Source organism: Salvelinus namaycush, chromosome 35 (genome assembly GCF_016432855.1).
Source record: "Salvelinus namaycush isolate Seneca chromosome 35, SaNama_1.0, whole genome shotgun sequence".
Lineage (NCBI taxonomy): Eukaryota > Metazoa > Chordata > Actinopteri > Salmoniformes > Salmonidae > Salvelinus > Salvelinus namaycush.
The window spans coordinates 9,944,975-9,958,774 of record NC_052341.1 but is presented as its reverse complement, the minus strand read 5'-3'; the positions used below and the strand labels follow the sequence as shown (position 1 = coordinate 9,958,774).

The following is a 13,800-nucleotide window of genomic DNA, read 5'->3' as shown; positions in this document are numbered from 1 at the left end:
ACGTCTTTTCACCTGGACTAGTTTTTTATCAATGCTCACCAGTATTCTTCAGTATAGTCATAGATCTTGTGTGGTATGCTTGTACTGTATCTGCAACGGCCAGAGCCTTTGAGAAAATAAGCACTCACATTGAGAGAGCCAGTGTGCATTGTCAATTTCACATTCTCAGGCAAGAGGTCGCCTACCTCTCACTGAAGCAGTAAGTGTTTCTATGTTCTTAGCAGAGGACCTGGGGATAGTGTGGCGAGTTATAGTGTATTGAGTTCACAGGAGGCTGGTGAGGGGGGGAGGGCTCTTAATAATGTCTGGAATGGAGTGAATGGAGGGGTATCAAACACTTGGAAACCTTGGTGCATTTACAGTGGTTGGCTGGCCTGGCATTCAACCCTTTGTGCCCCTATAGACGATGACAAACATAGTGAACCTCAATTACTTAAGGTGTATTATAAACTGGGTGGGTTGAGCCCTGAATGCTGATTGGCTGACAGCCGTGGTATATCAGACCGTATACCACAGGTATGACAAATTTTATTTGTACTGCTCTATTTACGTTGGTACCCAATTTTTAATAGCAAGAAGGTGCCTTGGGGGTTTGTGATATATGGCCAATATACCACAGCTAAGGGCTGTGTCCAGTCATTCCTCGTTGTGCCGTGCTTAAGAACAGTCCTGAGCCATGGTATATTGGCCATATACCATACCTCCTCGGGCAATAATGCTTAAATGTAGGATAGTAAAAGTAATGATATGAATAACACTGTAGAGGTCAAAAGGGGATCTTGCTATGGTTCACGACACACTACTGGCATTTCTGTGAATTAATAATACCAAGTTAGTATTATATACTGCATATTAGCATGTACTGTGTGTAGTTCTACACTCTTATACATGTTTACAGTTATATGCATCATGCCAGGAGCTGCCATTCCCTCTAGTTTGGTGGTCATTGTTTCAAAGAGGTGTGGGAAAAGGTATCATGGAATTCTTACATTTCAGTAATTTAGCAGACACTCCTATCCAGAGCGACTTACATTTTCGTACTGCCCCCTATATTGGTCCCCCATGGGAATCGAACCCAAAACCCTGGCATTGTAAGTGCCATGCTCTACCAACTGAGCCACACAGAACAACAAATTAAAGTACATACAATGAATTTGGAAAGTATTCAGACTTTTTCCACATTGTTACGTTACAGCCTTTTTCAAAAATGGATAAAAAAATGGTCATCAATCTACACACAATACCCCATAATGACTAAGCAAAAACAGGTTTTTATACATTTTTGCAAATGTATAAAAAAAAGAAGGAAATATCACATTTACATAAGTATTAAGACCCTTTACTCAGTACTTTGTTGAAGCACCTTTGGCAGTGATTACAGCCTTGAGTCTTCTTGGATATGACGTTACAAGCTTGTATTTGGGGAGTTTCTCCCATTCTTCTCTGCAGATCCTCTCAATCTCTGTCAGGTTGGATGGGGAGTGTTGCTACACAGTTAATTTCAGGTCTCTCCAGAGATGTTCGATCGGGTTCAAGTCCGGGCTCTGGCTGGGCCACTCAAGGACATTCAGAAACTTGTCCTGAAGCCACTCCTGCATTGTCTTGGCTGTGTCTTAGGGTCATTGTCCTGTTGGAAGGTGAACCTTGGCCACAATCTGAGGTCCTGAGCGCTTTGGAGCAGATTTATCAAGGACCTCTCTGTACTTTGCTATGTTAATCTTTGCCTCGATCCTGACTAGTCTCCCAGTCCCTGCCATTGAAAAACATCCCCCACAGCATGATGCTGCCACCACCATGCTTCACCGTAGGGATGGTGCCAGCTTTCCTCCAGACGTGATGCTTGGCATTCAGACCAAAGAGTTCAATCTTGGTTTCATCAGACCAGAGAATCTTGTTTCTCATGGTATGAGAATCCTTTAGGTGCCTTTCGGCAAACTCCAAGTGGGTTGTCATGTGCCTTTTACTGAGGAGTTGCTTCCATCTGGTCACTCTACCATAAAGACCCTGATTGGTGGAGTGCTGCAGAGATGGTTGTCCTTCTAGAAGGTTCTCCCATCTCCACAGAGAAACTCTAGAGCTCTGACAGACTGACCAGTGGGTTATTGGTCACCTCCCTGACCAAGGCCCTTCTCCCCCGAATTCTCATTTTGGCCAAGTGGCCAGCTCTAGGAAGTGTCTTGATGGTTCCAAACTTTTTCCATTTAAGAATGATAGAGGCCACTGTGTTCTTGGGGACCTTCAATGCTGCAGACATTTGTGGTACCCTTCCCAGATCAGTGCCTCCATACAATCCTGTCTCAGAGCTCTACGGACAATTCCTTCGACCTCATGGCTTGATTTTGGTCTGACAAGCACTGTCAACTGTGGGACCTTATATAGACAGGTGTGTGCCTTTCCAAATCAAGTCCAATCAATAGAATTGACCACAGGTGCACTCCAATTAAGTTGTAGAAACATCTCAAGGATGATCAATGGAAACAGGATGCACCTAATCACAATTTCAAGTCTCATTTTCGCTTTGTCATTATGGGGTATTGTGTGTAGATTGATTAGGAAAAATGTAAGGCTGTAACATAACAATATGTGGAAAAAGGGAAGGGGTCTGAATACTTTCTGAATGCATTGAAGACCTTTATAGTAACTACCATATAGGAAATGAGACAGGATCATTGTGAAATATGTCATTACAAACACTTTGATGTTTCATCTGACTCATGACATCAAGGCATGTAATGGCAGAGAGAAATAGAGAACCGCACCTTCAGAAAAATGGAGAACAGTCTGAAAGTGATGGATATTGTTGCTAATTTTGGATGTGCATTTCTCAGGATTAGGCATATTAACCAAAAATCATTGGCATCCTGTCATCTGAGTGTTAGTATTCTGCATTTCTGGGTGACTATTTTGTTTCAGGGAAAATGAAGGTGCAGCTTACCATTAGCCAATAATTATTCGACAACATTTGTATCAGTTGAGGTATTAGCTGAATAATTCGCTGTGATATTATCACCAGTCAATTGAAAGTGATAGCCAAGGAAAATATTGTAAGATACACCTCTAATGTTAAAGAGCACACATCATCTTTACATAAAAAATAAATAAAATGGCATTATGGGTTTTGAACATAGACTCATGTTCTTGTCACGACTTTAGTATGCTAGTGTTTCAAATCGTAGTCTACTTCTATCTGAGCTGTATGCGCAGTAAACACTGTAGTATGAGAAGTTGTATTGCGCAAGCATGCTCATTTCCTCTGATCTGTAGCTAACTGCTTCTGTAAGAGTACTGTACCTGGAGACAGTTGTAAGAGTACTGTACCTGGAGACAGTTGTAAGAGTACTGTACCTGGAGACAGTTGTAAGAGTACTGTACCTGGAGACAGTTGTAAGAGTACTGTACCTGGAGACAGTTGTAAGAGTACTGTACCTGGAGACAGTTGTAAGAGTACTGTACCTGGAGACAGTTGTAAGAGTACTGTACCTGGAGACAGTTGTAAGAGTACTGTACCTGGAGACAGTTGTAAGAGTACTGTACCTGGAGACAGTTGTTGCTGCTCCATTTGGTCGACAATATATTATGGATTCAACAGGTGACAAAGAGTCATGATAGTCTGTTAAATATTCTGTATTTTGTTTAATTTAGTTTATATGTGCAGTGAAGATTAATCATTATGTCCAGTGATACAATCCAGAAATTTCATAATGCAGCATATTTTAGCAAACCATGAAGAATAATGATCATGTTTTGGGCCAAATTCATTTTCAGGTCCATGATTGTATAGAATGAGTCAGTGGCACAATTACAATCACCCCCCCCCCCCCCCCCCCCCCCAAAAAAAACTATGTGAGCTGTGAGTCACACCAGCATCATGTTGCCAATGGAAATGGTTAATGAGTGTCATTTGCAACTATAGGCTAGATGAAAATGAGATGAATAAGAATCCTCAGTAGTTGATTCACATTTGTACAACCACAGATAATGTCGGGGAATCACAACACCTGCCTCTATAAAAGCAACAACAGCAACGCCCCAGACAGACCCAGCCATCGTTGTCGTCATAAGATGTCTTGAGACATACATTTGAGACATCTTGAGACGTTTTGAGACAAAGACTTGAAGATGTTTCTTAAGTTGTCTCAAGATGTCTTCACAAATATGTTAACCTTTTACTGCAGTGGGCTAAGTCAAGGTCAAACAGTGTTTCTTGGTAGACTTAAACAAATCCACTTTGAAACAAAAGTATACACCTCACACACATGGTTATGGGCTTAAAAGAAGAAGACACATCAGATATAGAGTTAAAATGTATTACATTGAGTTTGCATCCCAATATTACACTTTATATACATCACAGAAGACTGAAATATAACAAAACCGTTTAACATTGAAACACAGGATTTTCAGGAGGTTTTTGGAAATTATTTTTTATTAATGATGAAATTATGGAAAATATTAGTAACGTTCTACCCAAGTGTCCACTAGAGGGCGATTTGGTAATTTGACTGCAAGAAAGGTCTACAAGGAGACTTAGCGAAAATACGTTTCCACAAGCAGTACCACAGATATTGAGATGAGCGAGTGGCAAGACTTTGTTCTCACACAGTCCCACACGGTATCTGCGCATGTGCACAAATGCGCGTCACACTCTTTCAGCATGGTTGCCAGGGCACTAAAACAGAGGAGAAGTTGAGCCTTGTGATTCAAAGCTCTTAGTTTTTCTGGAAATTGACCCACTGTGATGTTTACTTTCTGCATCTACGTCATATCGCTGAGTCTACCTTTAAGACCTGTCTCAAGCCATGGTGAGGGTTCCCTTCTTTTCCAGTTCCTCTTTGGCACTAGTGAGAGACCTTGAGCCACAATTACTCCACAATTACTGTAACTCTAGGCAGGTAAAAACTGTTAAAATGTTGTATTTAGACTAGAGAATCAGTCAATTACCATTTCTCCCTCATATAAATACAAGGTGTGCAATCCCCGACCTAACTGGGAATTTGAAATTTGACCATTGGTTGTATAGCCTGCAGATATGGAGAATACGTTTGGCCTTTACTTTGAACATAAAAAAAAGTATAACATTTGTAAATGGTCTCCATGGATTGAAGTAATAATTTGGAAATGGCACATGCTTAAGGGCAGTTGAGCTGTCTGCTTATATTTTTATCTTGCAAATTTGACCGACCACGTATCGATCCCAGGTCATTCACTCAAAACCGCATTAGCTTACTCTTATCCCACTGGGAGCTAGCACAAGATTTCAGGTCTTAGGTAAGGTCAGGGTTTTTTTCTGGATCAAAATGGGGCTTAGGTGGTGGGCATGGGGGGGTTGTGGCTAATGATGTGGTTGCCGACCAAACATTTTAGAGGCCCTCCTGTTGGCCGAGTGACAAAATATTGCTTTTTTAAAGCTAATTTCCTGCAATTCAATACATTTTGCCACCTTGCTGAGATAAAATTGAGAAAAAATTGCAGTTTTAAAGCAAATTTCCTGCAATTCTACACATTTTGCCATGGCTTATGTTGTCTGAGTTACTCAAACATTAAAACAAAATCAATGGGGGACCCAGGCCATGACAAAAGCAATCCTTAGATTCTCTATGACTGTCTACCTTTTATTTTGGTGATTTTTTGTTCATAGATGATATTATTAAAAAGATATATAGGTCCATTATCCTTTCTACATACTTTATGTATTAGTCTTTAAAAAAAAATCTGTTTGGACATAGGTGGCCCGAAAAAACACTTAGGCGGCCCAAAACCTTTCTGTGCAGAAAAAACCCTGAATGTTACTTTTCAGCAGGACTGTTGTGGTGACCATATTACCGCCACACTGGTATGAAGGCAGTGAAATTCCATGTGACTGTTAAGTCACGGTAATTAAACTTCTCCAAGCTCTGATGCTGCTGATGGTCATTAGTAGCCTACCAAACTTGCAAACCCTCTAATCATGCTGACATCAATGCAAAAGTAATCGAAAATCGAATCAAACGCTGAGAGCCCATGAGCTCATGTTGCACAATATTTCTATAGGCTATGCAATTCCGAGAGAAAACAGAGTGATTGCCTCTATTAAAAAGAGGAGCCCATGAGTTTTCTATAGGCTAGGCCTACTATATTTATTTCTCAACTTTCCTAATATTAAGCACATTGCTTATCTTTACAACAGGAGTATAGCCTACCTGGCTGGCATGAAAATGAACCACAGGGAAAAGCATCCTCCATTCACTATTTAAGTGGATAGATGACATGTCTTTTTTCCCCCTGCCCCTGCTTCGAGACAGGTGCATGATAATGGTCCATTCTAAATCAAAACAAATCTCACATATATATTATTCAGTATATATAAAGACAAGATTAAATCAAGAACAGTGTGATGGATGACAATATTAGCCTATCACTTGTGAATTATATATTTATCCCTTGTGAATGATGCCCAGCATAAGGCAAGAAACAATGTATTTTTTGTGTGACTTTTTTAAATCATAGTTGCACATCTCATGTAGCCTTGCCTATAGGTATATATATGTTTTGATAAGGTTTGTAACTAAAGTGGCCAAATAACTTCTTAAAAATGGGTGTAGAGCCTAACTGGCATACATAAGCAGCGCATGAGTTTCAAGTTTGGGGAAGATCATTTTCACCATAAAAATGCACCTTTATAATAAAAGCATTACATGCATAATTGTATTTGCAGTAACTTATGATAATGTTGTTTACCCTCTAATGGAAAACTGCCGTGTGCGCATTTCTGCACTTATGTGAAGAAATAGCCTATCAAATTTTAAGCTCAATGTTGTGATCAGTTTGTAGCCTCATAGTGTATATATATTTTTTTTATGTAGTGGTTGTATTAATTTGTAACATTTGTTTCTCGCACAGAATAGAATAGATCAACTTTTGTACAATGGGGGATAGTAGATTGACATAGGCTAGCACTTTTGCTGTTCTTTAGACCTACTCATCTTGTTGGCTGGCGAAAAGGATGCGCGCAGTTGCGTCCCTGAAGTGTCTATCTTCACTTGTAGCCTGTGAGAAAGACCCAATCACGTGATGGAGAGCCATATGAGTGAGAGGTGCTTCAGGGCACGCAGCACACAGGGAGACTTGAACAACGGCCACTGGCCGCAAAAGGCATGGATTTTTTGGGTGTGCATTACGGCCACACAAAGGGGATTCCGCCAGGAAATTCGAGGCATTATCAAGTGCTTGTCAAATTGTGAATGAGAGACTGATGAAGTGTGTACAGCCTGCCTTTCAACCAACTTTTTAAAATCATCATTAGAGTTGCATCATTCTGCCTTTGAATGTATTAAAAATCAAAACATATAGGCCAACGTTTGTAGAACAACTAAAGTTTGATTAATAACACTAAATTAAGCATATAGGAGTACCTATTTATTTGTTAACTGCTCAACATAGAATAGCCGCATGTGCTCACTCCCTCAAATCGTTTGGAGAAAATATCCTTTCTATTTTATTCAGCTTTGTTCAATTGTATTCTTCATACTATAAAATAATATAAAAGATGCCATGGAATTCTAACCAAATCTTGTCTGCTAAATGAACAAGTGTAGCCTACAACTCAGAGTATGCTATTCTGCTCTTCTGAAATAGATTACATTTTCTTCATGTCATGTTTCTTTAGAAATGTCTAAAATAAATAATGATTGCTGAAATTACGTGACAGCGCTACTCATCACGCAGGTGTAGTTCATCGAACCACCTCCGCTACACCACCTTACCTGAAAATATAGTATAGTAGATATTGGATATTGTCCATTGAAGCATGTCTCATGTTACACATAGTGTTGCACCTGTTGACGTGTGTAGCCTGTTGTTGAGGAAAAGTTGTTTTTGTCCAGAGCTAAATATTGGAGGTAAGTGTTTCTGTTGTATTCTTCTCTGCTACATGATAATGGTTGTACCAGATATTCATCAGGCCAGGAAGATGGATGTGTTCCTGCGCTGTTAAATAAATTATACAGCCATAATGATAGAAGCAGGCACACTGAAATCACACAGGAAATCTGATCAATGATGATGACAAACTCCCTGGATGTCCTTCCTACAGAAAGTAAAACACTTCATCGAGTCACTGTCTCTTGATATACAATACATGTACTGTATGATATATGAATGAATGGGAGGTGAATGGGAGGTAAATGAGACAATACTACCTCTACCTCTCCAATTCTTCAGAAAAGTTGTTTAGACCAAGATCCCCAAGCAAAGCATACTGTCTGAAATAATTCAATACATTGATTATGCCTCAAAGGCAATCTGTATCATGCCGTCACACAGTAGATGTACTCTTAGAAAGAAGGGTTGCAAAAGGGTTCTTCGGCTGTCCCCATAGGGGAACCCTTTGGTTCCAGGGAAAACCGTTATTGGTTCCACGTAGAACCCTTTTGGGTTCCATGTAGAACCCTCTGTGGAAATGGTCCTACATGGGACCCAAAAGGGTTCTACCTGGAACCCTATTAGATAGCACCTTTTTTTCAAAGAGTGTAGAACATTTTAACGTCGATATGTGAAGTTGCTGAAGTCATTTCACAGCAACTGAAAGCCTGAGTATGTGGATTTGAGGTTAACAATAGTGTTTGCTGAAAGCAGTGACTGAGTGTGCAGACTACACAATTAGGATAATTATTCATTTTGAGAGATTCTTTATCCTCTGGAAATCTAATAAACGGGAGACCACAATGGACATGTTCACAATTAGATTTTTCCGATAGGAAAAATAGGAGCATATGCATAACCATGGTAGCAATTGAAAGGGAACAATTGGAAGATTATGGAAAATTCTCAGAACAAAGGTGAGGACGCAACAGTTGAAACAAGACCGAATTTAAACATTACACTAAATCTTATGTGCATTTTACTGTACTTTCTGCAGCCATTTGTCGATAACGAAATCTGTAAATACTCTGGATATATTCAGTAACATTACAAGAATATTCATCCAAAATTTGGGGCAGACACAACAATTACAAGGGCTTGAGCGAGTGGTCTAACAGTAAACATAAGCTCATTCTGTTCAGAACAATCCAGAACAATCCTGTGTATGATCATTGTAACTGTGCATAAAACATAGTTATCATGAACATTGATTCTGTAAAATACATTAGTTTTATAATATGGAAATGTGAAGTGCACATTTGGGCTAAACGGGTGTGTAGTATGCATGTGAGTTTAAAGGGCTACAGTACTTAGGGAAAGCCAATTGTGTAACGGCAGTCTAGCTCTTCCTCCTCGGACGAGGAGAGGAGAGAAGGATCGGAGGACCAATGTGCAGCGTGGTAATTTTCCATGAATTTAATAAACACAAAGACAAGATACTGACAAACTAATACAAAACAACAAACGACCGTGAAGCTACAAACGAAAGTGCAATACACAAGCTACTAACGTTAGACATAGACACGATACAAAATAACAAACACACTAACCGTCACAGTCCTGTGTGGCACAAACACTGACACAGGAAACAACCACCCACAATCCCCAACACAAAACAAGCCACCTATATATGATTCTCAATCAGGGACAACGATTGACAGCTGTCTCTGATTGAGAACCATATTAGGCTGAACACAGAAACAGACGAACTAGACACACAACATAGAATTCCCACCCAGCTCACGTCCTGACCAACACTAAACAAGCAAAACACATAAGAACTCTGGTCAGGACGTTACAAATTGGCTTGTCCCAGTAGTGACCCAGTAGAGTTGTAGTGACATGTTTTGGAGATTTAGAGATATCTATTATTTTGAAAGCTAGAAAGTAAACAAAAGTATTTCATATGTTGTATAAATTTATAAAACAAAGAAGGCTATTTTTTTTCACTAGTATAATGTCTGTCCCTCAGTTTTATGTCATTGGTGTTACCACCTTGAAAATCAGGAAGTACAAAGATATACAAGAACATTTGTCTACTCCCGCTCCTCCTCTCTGGCGCTCGTTGTCGCCAGTTTACTCATTATTACGCACACCTGTCACCATCGTTACGCGCACCTGCGCCTTATGAGACTCACCTGGACTCCATCACCTTCCTGATTACCTCCCCTATATCTGTCACTCCCTTTGGTTCTTTCCTCAGACGTTATTGTTTCTGTTTCTGTGTTTCATGTCTGTACACTGCTTGTGTTTGTTTTGTTCCATGTTAGTTTATTTATTATTACAGTCACTCCCCGTACTTGCTTCCCGACTCTTAGCGTACATGTTACAAGCTTGAACATTTCCTCCAGTGGCAAACTGTTATGGGGGAGTGGTCTTTATTGAATACAATTATTAGCTAATCACACCCTGTTAGTATGTCATAGATTTGAGGATTCCATTGATAATTTGTTGCGTCTAAACTCACTCAAGTTTCATTGGTGATACTCAATTTAAATGAAGGGAAAAAACATTGTGAACAAAATTATTAATCATATCACTTAAATAATAGATTTTTAAAGGGTTAATGACATTATATTTGAGCATCTGTGACCTCCATTTAAGAAAATCCTAAATTACCTCATGTGTCATTGGTGTTACCATCATTGGTGTTACCATCATTGGTGTTACCATCATTTGTTACCATCATTGGTGTTACCATCATTGGTGTTACCATCATTGGTGTTACCATCATTGGTGTTACTACTACTGGTGGCACAATGTTATCATAATGGTAAAAATAATTAAAAGTCATTACGCGGACATATTTAGATGTACCCAATTATACTTTTTTTTAAATTGCCATGCCCAAATGCCACCGCAATTCAATAACGACCCGTAGACAATGTTGTCCTAATGGTACTGCATATATCCCGCACAATAACTTAGCACGTAAATCTGACTGACTAACATAATTCATTGCGGCAAATTGGGTTCATGAAACACCTGAATAATGAGCTAATAAAACCCCAGAATATTCCTAATTGCAATTCAGAAAGTCAGTTCAGATTTATTTTGATATAACAGACGCTTTTATCCAAAGCGGCTTGCAGTCATGAGTGCAAAATGTTTTTCACATGGGTGGCCCTTGGAAACAAACCCACCGTCCTGGTATTGCATGCGCCATGCGCTAGCAACTGAGCCGTAAAGGACCACACAGGACCATCATTGGTCAACAACAGCTCCTTTTGCCAAATTTATGCAAGGCTGTTTCATACGCACAGAGTGGGATCATACTTGTAAATAATGGCATCCTAATGGTGCTGCATATCTACCCCACCCAACAGCTTAGCACCTACATCTGATTGACAAACATAAGTAATGCTGGATGACTCTTTTTCATTACATTTTAATGTTATTGAATTCTAATTTGGATAGATTGTTATTGCCTGTAGATCAAAAGAGTCCGGTGGACATAGTATATCAATGTTTGATTTCTAACTTCAGTCTATTTAATTTCTGTCATAAATGTGAATACATGGTTTGGATGAAATGTCAGTTCTGTTTTGTTGAATGGTTAAATGGTGTTGCAGAAGGCTCACGGTGGTTCATTTAGCTGCTGGTGGAGTTGTGAAACCAGGAAATTAAAGTGTGGCTGTAACCTCACATCTGGCAGGGGTACCACCTGGGATGGTGCTGGGCTGCAGGCTACGTCTCGGTAATACATAAGGCTCAGTAACGCAGAGCCCACAGTAGAGATGTCTGCTGTGCAACACAGCAGGTTGTAAGCTTAAATCCCTTAGCATGGTCATTTACCTCCAGGAGCATGACAGCTCCATGTTTCCCTCTCATCACTCCCTCAGTGAAGCCCAAGGCAATAGTTCAATGAAGGAATTGCATTAAGATAAAGAAAACAATTAGCTCTTGTAGGAGAGAGTACAATGTAATGCTTAAAGTGGTATATGATATTATATGATTTGTTGCTGTTCTTTGTCATACTTATTTTTTAAATAAATGTAACTAGGCAAGTCAGTTAAGAACAAATTCTTACTTACAATGACAACCTACCGGAGAACAGTGGGTTAACTGCCTTGTTCAGGGGCAGAACGACAGATGTTTACCTTGTCAGCTCGGGGATTTGATCCAGCAACACTTTCGGTTACTGGCCCAACGCTCTAACCGCTAGGCTATATTTATATTTATTTAAGTGTTGTGATGTATTCATATCAGAGCAGGTATTATTTACAATTAAATCCGATCTAATATTGGCACTTACTTTAAATGGTATATAATCTATGCTTATAAATCTGCATACCTCTACCTACTTGCAAGGTAAATAAAATGGCCTGTTTAATGATAATGCTTTTTGTAAGACAATGGACATATCAGGAGTTATATCTGAATAGGGGGGATGGAGGGAGGAAGGGAGAGAGAGAGGTAACGCACACATAAGACACATTTTCCACCCACAATAATGTCAAATGAATTATGCAGTATCTTGTTAATGTTGTACAAAACTATTGCACGCACAGGTACAGTAAATCACTCAAGTCACCTTATTGGGGTCACTGAGTTTCCTTTCACTGTATACTTTGGCATATTCATTTTGACCATGAATTGCTTCACTTTTGGTTTGGTTCTATGTTTTAGTGTGGATTCTGTTGTGAGAGAATAACAACGTATGCGTCAAATTGGCTGACTGCTGTTTGACTTGTTCTGGCTGTGTTTGATGCATTGAGGCTGGTCGGATACCATTCCCTTGGGGTCAACTACATCGATTCAGTAACATGCACAAAGACGTAGCACCATAATAAGAAATGACCTCCAATAGGTAGGAGGCATCAGAAGGAAGATAGAACACTTTAATATGCAGCACAGTGGAACAGTAAGGTGAACCCTGTCGTCTGAAAGAGATATTAGGTTATACATATTCATGATGGGGAAAGAGACGCTTAGTCAGACACTCACACACATGCCAAATGAGTCAGTTTTCCCAGTGAACATAGTTAGGATGCTTCAAGTGAGAAGAACTGTCAAACACACAACGTGTATCCCTTCTGACTGGTTACAGATTAGTGTGTCCAACTGTCAAGCACTGTTTTCTAATGCACATGTCAGTACTATGTCCTCAGTTCTAAATTCTAATTGTTAAGAGGAAAATGGTAGATTGGAAACTGAGTAACTATCTGGCCTTTTGTCTGGTTTGGTGATTGGTCTTATTATCAACAAAGATTGTCATGTTAATGCAGAATTTTTTTCACATTTGACACATGTAACTGCTGCATATGACCTTGTTTTACAAAAATATCAGTGCAAGGCTTATTTGTTTGTTGCTTTCACATTGTGCTTTAAAAAAGGAATAGATAGGCTACAATACTGTACATTCAGAACTAATCCATGTTAGCACAATATATTATGATTGATATCGCAATGGTTGTTGGTGAAGTTGTTTTCTATAAAATCATTATGACTCAAGAGAGTGGGTGTCCTTGTATTTATCGTTGTTAAATTCATGAGCTCTTATTCAATGTTTGTTCAATTCAATGGCTCATATTCAATGTTTGTTCAATTCAATGGCTCTTATTCAATGTTTGTTCAATTCAATGGCTCATATTCAATGGTTGTTCAATTCAATGGCTCATATTCAATGGTTGTTCAATTCAATGGCTCATATTCAATGGATGTTCAATTCAATGGCTCATTGGCAGTTAAAAGCTGTCTTTTTTTTTGGTGACTAACTTTTTATTTAGATTTGTAATTTTTCTTTTTCAGAGGGGATTACAGGTACATATCCTCCCTCTCCACCTGGAAATCATGCTTTCCACCCCACATATCCCCCCCTTCCCATCCCAACCAGCAAGAGAACTCAAACCTTTCCAACTTCTGTATTCACAAAGAGCCGCAGCAGGGTATATAGATCGT

General features: G+C 39.4%; 1 protein-coding gene and 1 non-coding gene across 3 annotated transcripts in view; one reads left to right on the top strand and one right to left on the bottom strand.

Annotated features, from left to right (window-relative positions):
- The window catches only part of LOC120029476 (KH domain-containing, RNA-binding, signal transduction-associated protein 2-like), a 117,131-nt gene that overhangs the window by 3,369 nt on the left and 99,962 nt on the right, over nucleotides 1-13,800 (top strand). The gene's annotated exons all lie outside the window — the stretch shown is intronic.
- trnav-uac lies at nucleotides 1,054-1,123 on the bottom strand. Its single transcript has one exon. It is a non-coding gene; the product is annotated as a tRNA-Val (tRNA).